General features: G+C 40.4%; 1 protein-coding gene across 11 annotated transcripts in view; it reads right to left on the minus strand.

Moving 5' to 3' along the window:
* adgrl2a (adhesion G protein-coupled receptor L2a) overlaps nucleotides 1-9,779 on the minus strand; it is a 90,977-nt gene extending 81,198 nt beyond the window's left edge. For all 11 annotated transcript variants that reach the window (XM_060881777.1, XM_060881761.1, XM_060881770.1 and 8 more), the window contains exon 1: nucleotides 9,297-9,779. The gene's annotated coding sequence lies outside the window, so the exon portion shown is untranslated. The remainder of the gene's footprint in view (nucleotides 1-9,296) is intronic.
* Between the last annotated feature and the right edge of the window lie 619 nt (nucleotides 9,780-10,398).

Below are 10,398 nucleotides of genomic sequence, written 5' to 3' on the forward strand. Positions count from 1 at the left end.
TAATTGCACTAAAGTAACCAGACACACAACCGAGGGACCTCGGGAGCTGGGAGAAACATTCCAGAGAGATCTTATCATGGCGCAACAGAAAAAAGACAGACGGAAATGCGGCTAAGTGGCTCGGCTCAGAGACCGGACTACGTTGGGCAGCCCGAGGGTCTGCTGAGCTCGGATTTGGAGCTGTCTCCTGCCAACGCAGGCCAGGCTCACTGCTTAATCAGCTCCGGGTAATGACTGATGAAAACATCATCAGAAACTGGCACTCAGACGGAATGAGCAAAAAAACACGTCTGGCACATGGCATTGAGGATGATTTAGGTTTAGCATGAACTGTGCAAAAAAAAAACAAACAAAAAAAAAACTTAAATGAAATAAATGAGCACTTGCTTATAAATGAACGAGTGTGTTTTGGAATATAACATCAGTTTATAGCAAATGAGTAAAATAAGTGACGTATTCCTCTGAATCCGTGTTTTCAGACGAATATTTTAAAAACTGAATTTTCAGCTTTTGCGCATTCACATAAGGTTTCATGAGGATGATGCCGGAGAAGAAAAAAATATAATTAAAAAAAATAGACACCAGCATAGAAAAAAACATTTTTTTTGTCAACATAAGGATTTTATCTTTGTACTAGAAAATGATAAATTTATTGTGACAAAAAAAATTGTTATAGGCAGAAAGTGGTAAAAGAAAGCACAATTGCACTGCCACTACAACTACACCACTGAAATCGTGTGAATAAAACGTATCAGAATGTTTTTAGCATTTTAAAAATTCTTAAAATAAATGTTATGAGTGAATGTACTGCAATTCTTTTTCTCACTTTATCGAATAAAAGTGAACTTTAAAAGGAAACCTTTACACAGTCAAAATCGTATGGTAGTCAATTGTCCGTGCCACTAATCAAATATTCAGAGCACTAGACTGTTTAAGTCAAACATTATCCAGACTTCCTGTGTTTCAGGTTGGCTTCATGGCTCTGTCTGCGCTTTACACAGCAGGTCATCCCCCAGTTGAACCTACAAATTTGGAGAAGCCCTTGATTCTCATGTCCCACAAATCACTAGTGTAGTTTTTGCCACTGTAGTAAAAAGCTGCACTTTCTATGAAATTTAAAAAAGCTTTTACTCTTGTGCTGTTGAAGGATAGGAATAAAGCAGATTTACTTTATATATTTATATATATTTTTATAAAGACTTTGAGGAAACATATTGAGGTCTTTTGGTAGCACAACATGGTTCACAATTCAATGACAAATATCCATTAGACATGTTGAGAAACACAAAACACCCCAAGTCAGAAGGCTTAAAGGATTTCAGGACGTACCGGTGCTGAATACTGATGGGAAGTCTGAGAGGACGCGATCCCCTTCATCTTTGTCTGGACCGCTGCTGACTGTCAGACGCTCTCAAGAGAAACATCACCGTGACCAAAGAAAGCTCGTCTGGAGTAATTTAACTTCTCCCAGAATGATTAGAGAAGAAATAAATCTTTTGAAACTTTGATTGAACAATATAAAGGACTAATTGATAGACCAAGCACATCAATAAAAAGAGAGGGATCCATTCAAAAGTTTTGATCAATCTCTAAAATGGTCTTTATGTTTGTTTGTTTTTGCTCAAAGTTCTGTTGTGACACAATAATCTACCCTTACTTCATCTTGCCTTTTAAATTCCAGTTTCAAAGCATGTGCAGATTTTAATCATGGCATTTGACTAAAATTAAAATGATTAAAAATTTGTGTAAAAGTAAGAGAGATCATTTCTGCGTGGTTTCTGCTTCGTGACAAATCCGGGGTTAAAAATAGCTCGGAGCACTTTCAGGTGGAGTAAGAAGTTTTAGTCACCCAAAGAAACAGCAGATGGTTTTAGCTGACTCGATTACATTTGGCACCAAGGGCAGGAGAATGTGATTGCTTTTTAAAGCCTTCGATTTGGTTTCTATATACATTTTACGTTTTACAATTTTAGTTTGTGTCACCTCAACTGTACACGTGCACCAATTAAGAAGAGCATCTTGGATAAGAGTTCTTGTAGTCGCCCGGTACAAGCTGTGAAATAGCCTGGCTGCCGAGATGGCTTTTCATCTCCTGCCATCATGGTCGGTAAGGTTAATCGCACCTCTCACTTATTGGACCTCTTAAGTTACATGCAGGGGGGGCAGCATGCGACTTGGAGTCGATGACGGCCGTGTAAGGTCTATTCTTACTACGCTTGTGCTTGTCAGTTTATGATTAATCCCATACTTGGCAGTAGATATTCCAGTCCATCTCGAATGGGAGCAGGTTTCACGTCAGGGGTGGCAGGCTGAATTAAACGGCTCTATTTGGAATACCGCTCTGTCTTCTACAACCTAGTGCTTTCCTCTTAGAAATGCCTACGAGTGGCCAGGGTGCTTGGTGCCCTGCCCGGATCGTTCTGCCAGAAGGGCAGGATCTCTTGCCAAGAGAACAACAGCAGGTGCAGAAATGGCAGTTGTCCGGTTTGTGATCACTTGCACTGTGGTCAAGATGAGAATCCTAGCCCGAGCCATTCACTGCAAGCCCTTTATAGCCTTGCACTGGACAATGCAGCTTTGCCTGAGCCAGCTTACCCACATGTCTGTGCTTATAAATCAGCCTCACTGAGAAAAATGTAAATATAAATCTTGGCCTTGCTACAAAAAGAGCAGTAAATATTAGACGTGGTTTCTCCGCAGAATGGCGTCAAATGCGGAGGTTAAGCCCTACAGCACGTGCAACATGCGGAACACGTCCTTATCAGAAAGATCACTCAGCACTCTGCTGGGGAGTAATGACTCTTCTTTTGACATAATTAGCCGAGAGTGACGTAGAGTTATTTGCTGGAATTAAATTCCTCTATCGTGTGTAAAGTGCAACTGCTCTGCCTGACCTGATCATTGGAAATGTCCCTATGATGTTTGTACAAACTCCTTATTATCTAATCAGAAAAGAACATGCAATTATTGCGTCCTGAAAGTTAACACTAGATTTATTCTTGGCCTTTCAGACAGAGGCGTGCTCGTGCTGGTTCTCTAAGATCAGTGTCTGATGCTGATGCGTACACAATAAAAACATTTACTGTTTGCTTTGCTGAGGTTTGCCCCTAGGCCCCCGATAAAGAATGTTTCAGAAACTCAAACTTGCTCATAATAAAATTACACAAAAGGTAATAGCAGCTACTGTAGTTATCAACACCTGGCCATCTTGGTGAGAGGTGAATGAAAGTAAACAGAAGGCTCCGTTGTTGGCACAGGTGTCCTGTCCCTGCAGAGTGAAGTGTCTTATGGGTCGGTAAGATCAACAACACGACTATTAGGGCTGACCGTTGCTGCTCTGTTAACTGCATTTTAGCGCTGTCCCCGGGCTGTCCAGGATTACCACAAAAGCCCTTCTAAAAAAAATCTCCCACCACAGCTAAAAAGTCAACCAAAAGGCTAATAAAATGATATATTATATTAACACAGTTGTAGAAAAGGTTACACTTCCTACAGAAATTCATCCCACAAATAGCTTTTTTTTTTTTTTTTTTTTTTTTTTTTTATAATTTGTGAACCTACCGCATTTTTTTTTTCTAAAGCAAATTCTAGTGAGATATGCAGATGTTAAAAAAAATAAGCACAACAAATTATTTATACCGCTGCAGAATTTAAAAGCAAAGTAAAGAAAAACGGCGGAAATATAGACAACAGTGTACTTGTTTAGTAAAAACAGAAACAATACATGCTCGTGTTCATATCAAGTTTTATCTGCAATCTGAATTATAGGAGAATCTAAATCCATAAACAAAGGAAATTAAAATTACTTCACAAGCAGAATCTTCTAGACTTTAAGGACAGTGCTACTGTAATTCAACCAGTACGTTTCAGAAATACTAATTACCCAAACACTCACAGACTGCATTCGGGAAACATTGCACATGAAGAGGAGCAAAGCTTCAAAGAACATGCTATGTTTGCTAGTAGTGCTGGATGTATAATGAAATAATTAAAAATGAAGCAGAGTCTCTTCTACATGCCTTGAATATGTATAATGGACTCTCTGCTGCAATGGGATGAAACCGCTAGAGAGAGCTTAACATGTATTTCTTATATTAAGCTTTCCAATTATTTCTATTGAAATAAACCATTCTGTATATTAAACATCCTTTTTCTGAACCGTTTGTCCTACACAGGGTCGCTACTCCAGGGGACTTGGGGTACAAGACACACAACACCATGGACAGTGTGATAACCATCACAGCAGCATCTAAAACACAGCCTGTTATTTGTTTTTTCATATATATATATATATATATATATATATATATATATATATATATATATATATATATATATATATATATAGACTAGAAGCTAAAACTAAATGAACGTTGAACTATAACTATGTTGAACTATATATAAAAGTTATTTATAAAATTCACATTACAGTTAAGCTGTCAGGGTAATAAAGCCAAACGTGTAGAGGTTATCACTATACTGATCTGTAAAGGCTCAGCACTCGCTTTACTATGCAGTCAGACTAGAAGCTAAAACTAAGTGAATTTTAGCGTGTTGAACTATTTCATTAAAAATAAAGGCTCGGCTTCACACTGAAAGAGCACTGGATCCACAGTATAGCTAGCACCACTGAAAACAACTGGAAACTTAAACCTCACAGAAGATACAGCATGCTCGTCTTTCTTTCATTCCTTCATTATACCATGCAAACGCGTCATATAAGCTGCTCATCAAAATTGAAAAGAATGCAAGCTTCAAGTATGCCTTATTAGCGTTGAAATTAAAGTACTCCAATGAAGCGGCAAACACTCACATCCTGAGCACTTCCACAAATGTGAATGCCTACACAGAGCACTTTTTACATGCAGGATGATTTACATTTTCATTTAGTAATCACAGGAACACTTAATGTTTAATAAAGGCTTGCTAAAATTTCTCTAAACCCTTTACTAATATTGGTGTTGCTTCCAAGAAAGCAAGGCCCGTGCCCAATGCGCAGCTCAGACCTCTTCCCACAGCTTGGATTACTCATTTGCAGGAGCCTTATCTACCGAGAGCATGAGCTTTCGGATAAACGGAGGATTAAGCAACGCTGTATGGCAAGGTGAATTTAACTGGACCGGGTCTCCATCAGCAGCGCTAATCAAAATAGTTCAAGACAAGTGCTAAAGAACCAAGCAGGAGGATCAGCCATTGCAGTCATAATGAACAGTCACGGCAGCCACTGACGAAAAGTCTTTTTTGGGCAAAGCCAGTTTAAAATGAAACCAGCTCTTGATGAATGGTGCCAAGCAAAATTTTTTTACCAATTACAAGCTGCTATTTTCTATTCTCTCAGAACTTTTCCGATAAAAATTTATCGCCCCGCTAGCAATAATACAAAACTTCAAAAGCTGTATGGAGCCTACATTTTCTTCTATTCTATCCTACTTTTTTCTCACACCTGTCAAGGACAGCTTTGCGGGGGGAAATTACGCTGCAGCCCATCTCACCTCACCATCCTGAAATAACAGGTCTGTCTCGTTGAAAATGGGGCTTTTAAGTGTGGATGCGATGCGCTGTGGTGAAAGCCGGTAGAGACACAGCCCCTTCTCCCTGGCAGCTGTCTGCAAATTCTCACTGCCACCCCAGCCTCCCTCTCCTTCTCTCCCTCCTTCGTTCTCGTTCTCTTTCTCTCCCTCACATTCCCTCCACCGCCCCCACCCCACCCTCTCTCTCTTTCTCCCCACCTGTGCTGTTGTAGTCTGGCCACAGCCAGTGTTTACTTCAACGTCTTGCTTCTCTTCCATGACAGAAGAATTGATTTTTTTTTCTTGCTTTCTAATTTTGCTTAGAAACGATGAGACAGAAAGTTGTCATGATGTCACTGCAAATTCACAGAAGGGAACGTCATTGTGTATTTCATTTGCATTTAAATAAAAATCAGCACCCGAGTCGGAAGATTAATGCGTTTAATCTGTGACTTAAAACCAAAAAAGAAATGATATACAATATGCACAATGATCCCTACATAAATGTGGAAAAAGACAATAATAATAATAATAAATAATAATAATAATAAATAACAATAAAAATTGGTAGAGGTGGTAGCAGAAATAAATTTGATTCGCATTTATATTTGTGATACATAAATACTATACGTATTATTACATTTATATATATATTTTTAAGGTTTTTTTCCCCCAGCTGACCGTAACACAGACGTATTTTCTCTAAACACACTGTTCTTTGATTTTATATCTGTTCTCCTCTGTTCTGCTCCTCAAGCTAATTAAAGCAGCAGGGCATGAGCCTCCGTTTCTCTTCTGTTTGGGAAGCCACTAGATGAGCTGGCAAGATGGGAAATGCTTTGAAGAAAAAAAAAAGATAAAAAAAATTGCATAAAGGCCGCTGCCAGGTCCTGAGTGTTCAAACTTAAAATGAGTGATTAGTAATCATAAAAATAAATCCTGCTGTAAAAAAGCCAGCAAAGGCCCCAGTCTGAAGCATGTCCCATAAAATACGATATTTGTACCTTGTTTATTTTCTTTAAAACCATAAGTAGTCGTTAGCACAGCATGGATTTGAAACGCTGTGCAAACACATGGCTGAGTAAAACTGGGGGAAGAAACGGTCTGATCTGAGATTATTACATTGCGCCGTGCGTGGCTCAGCTGTAAGGAAACGGCATTGATTATGTATAATCACTTTTTCTCCACTTCTGCGTATAGGCTATTCCCTTTCCTGCTTGATCACTTGCGCCCTCTCTTTACTTGAGCAGTGAAAGGCCAGGGTTACGAGAGAGTTGGGTGAAGCACCACTCATACACATATTTCATTTCACATGGTCCGACTTTCACTCGCTACTACGCTCACATGTGTGTATATTAAAGGAGAAATTGAGCTCATGGTCATGAAATCAGCAGCATACACCACTTACAGCTTTTTTGGACTGCCAATGCAAATGATAGACAGAACAACATTTTCATGCTTTGTGAGTAAACCCACATCCTTACTGTCGACCAAAACAATATTTCTCCTCTTTATGTATCAATATGCTTCCCTTTGTTAGATTGTAGCCGAATATTCGCTTTCAGTGTGCATTAAAAGCCGTGGCTCTGAAGCATATAGGTATTATTGCGCTGTTTTTTTTTTCTTCATGTTTCCACATATGCATTTGCAGAGAGGAGAAAAAACACTAGCTCTATGCCCTCGACAGATAACAATATAGTATTACAGGAAAGCACAGTGTCAATAATCACATCCAACAACTTCACTGGTCCCCTCCAATGTAAATGCTAGTGAAACAATGATGCGAATAGTGGCAACAGGCCTTTTAGAAAAAGAAAAACAGCGATTTCTCAGTAGCAGATGGTCACAATGATGCAGTTATTAGATTCTGGATCACTGCGTCAGAACAAAATACCCAGACATTCAAAACTTACAGAGCAGAAAACCTTTCGTTAAAATGGCAGGTCATTTTCCAACAAATTATAACACTGTTGTTGCATGCTGAAAGCCATATTTACACAAACGACCAAACCGAACGCGTGTGTGTTAAATGTTGTCTGACGACTGTTTATGCAGCTCATAAATTATTTTGCTTGCCTTGACAACGTGTGCAGAACTTACTGATGGTTCAAAGGAAAAGGAGAACGCCCGTGAGAGTTTTCCTCTGAAGCGAACAGGATGGGACAGTGTTTTCACACAGAAACACAAAGAAAGGGAGAAAGTGGAGCGCACGCCTCCTAACCCACCCGCTCCACAGGGCCCGCTAAAACTAAAGGGCACAGGGCTGGAGCGTCTCCTATTGAAACGCACAGGAGCCACTTTGAAATGCTAATGTTACGGCTTCAAACAGGCCGCATTCACACGTGCATGAATTGAAAACATTTTTTGGGAGGCCAGACCATGGCTCTAAAATGCCAAGTGGTGTGAAATACGAGCGGCACGAAACATCACGTTTTTAAAAAATATATATCCGCCACTGATGGCACGGGGTGACACTTAAGTGTACAGCAAATACAAACGTATTGCTAAGGCACAAGACATATGCAAGTCTATTACCTATTAATAATCATGCCTGGGTCGACATTAAGCTTTTTTGTCTAATTGGCTTTTGCAGAAGATGAAGTGTGGGCCATTTTACTCCGGCTTTCTTCCTTTTACGTAGGTTCACTAAAAGCAAATAACTACATTTACCTGCCGCAAAAAAAAAAATAAAACGAAAAGAATGAAAAACTTTTGGCCCCCTGTTAGCCACAGTGCTGAGTGAGAGACAGACACAGACATGTTCACTCAGTATGCTGTCTAGACTACAGAGAATGAATTTGGGCTTGAAGTCATGCCATGTATCGAACCCCGAAGGTCAACATTGCCAACTTTTAATGCGTTTCACTGATAGTGCATGGTGTAGTGTGTCCTTGTGTGTGTGTGTGTGTGTGTGTGTGTGTGTGTGTGTGTGTGTGTGAACTCTATAATGCAGTGAAACAAGTTGGTCATAATAATCAATGTATTAAAAAAAAACAGTTAAATCTTTAATTTCGTATGAATATCAACTTTGATTTAATACTGAACACGTTTCTATATTTAAATGTTACTTGTATTATGTTGCTACTGTTTGTAACCAACTTGATTTGTTCCGTTTTATAGTTTAAAACCTTTTTATTTAAAAAAAAAACGTCTTTAGATTAAATTAATCCAGAGTTTCATTTCATAAATAAATAAATAACTCCAAACGTGTGTGTGTGTGTGTTTTTTTTTATACCGAATCTGCACCAGGGCAAAACAACACGTAACGAATAAGCAGCAGATTTACATAAATAACCGTAAATAGAATTTAAAAACCAACGGCTCCAGAAGGTCCACGCGCACGCGCCGCACGCGCTAATAGTTTCCATTCATCCTGTCGTTATAGCGCGAGACGGAATAAATCCATCCACATCTGCTTGTGTTTTCATTAGACGTTTCTCAATTAGTCACGAAACTACCCCCTTTTAATTACCCCTACAACACAGCCGGGATTAGGGTTAGAAAAAAATAAACATGCACTCTGTTTATTATTATTATTATTAGTTATATTTTAAACTAAAATCATTTACACCGATTACTTTGTGCTGTGTGACCCAAACTTCTAAACTGTGTGTGTGTGAGAGAGAGAGAGAGAGTGTGTGTGTGTGAGTGTGTGTGTAAATAAAACAGCGCTCGCGCGTTCACTTGGACTGAAAAGTTTGCGCTCGTGCCGAACTCGGAGACGCAAAAAAAAAAAGCGTTGTAACACACGGCGATAAAGACCCAAAAGCACGTAGAGACTCTTACCTGCGGGTGAGTTTCAGAAGCGTGTGTCGGAGCGGACAGAGGAGGATTTCAGAAGGAGCTTCTCCGGTAAGAAGAAACGCGAGGATGCGGCGCATTGCTCAGATAAACAGCACTGTGAGACGCGCGCGAGCGCTCTCCGACTCGTCCGCGTAAAGACGCCGGAGTCGCTTCTGACTTGTCGCTCTTCTGAAAGTCAGGAGAAAGATGCGGACAAGTGGGGGGCGGGAGGGGGGATGGGGGCAGCACCGGTAACCGGTAACCTGTCCTCTACCGCAACTGTGGTTAAACACACGCAGTAAAAGAATAAGACCGTGTGTGTGTGTGTGTGTGTGTGAATAAGTGTATTAAAAAACAAACAAAAAACAAGGCAAAGCCCGGCGTGTGGAGTGAACCGGCTCCTCCGTGATGTGCGTCAGTCACAACGGCTTTTATTCGCAGTGAATTCCTGCCGTTCGGCTGCCGTCGCGGTTAGAGCTGCTTTCCGAAAAGGTGAGGAAGGCAGAGCTCGCGCGCGCACACGCACGCACGCACTTACACACACACACGCACACACACACATATACACGCACACTCATTCACACGCGCACAGAGTGGGGTGCGCGCCGGATGCTGCGCGAGACAGGCAAGTTGGCACGAAAACCTGAAGTGGAATTACAGACCGGACGGAACCGGATTTTTTTTTTCAGTCGATTTCTCTGAGGGCCAAAAAGTATAAAAGCAACACAAACAGAGCCGGAGTGAGAGTTTGCTGTTTTTAGCAAAAATAAAAAATAAAAAAATCTATCTGTCGTTAAGGCAAAACAGATTATCCACACCACTTTTGGCATAGATTTTCCTCTCCATTTGACCCACTAATATGGCTCTTCATGCTAACATGGTGGATGTGTGTCTGGAGGAGAAGGGGGTGTTGTTTGGGGGACTCGATCCCTCTCACAGTAGGCAGTGTACTCTATTCAGCCAACGACCGCAGCCATTTTTCCTGCTGTAACTCTAGCACACAATTAAAATATAAGGCAGAAAACGTGCGGATTTTAACTTGACCCCAATGAGAAATTGGAAAGCCGGAGCCATGCAGTGTTGCGTCAGGCCAAATGGTGAGAGA

The sequence above is a fragment of the Tachysurus vachellii genome, chromosome 1, assembly GCF_030014155.1.
Source record: "Tachysurus vachellii isolate PV-2020 chromosome 1, HZAU_Pvac_v1, whole genome shotgun sequence".
Lineage (NCBI taxonomy): Eukaryota > Metazoa > Chordata > Actinopteri > Siluriformes > Bagridae > Tachysurus > Tachysurus vachellii.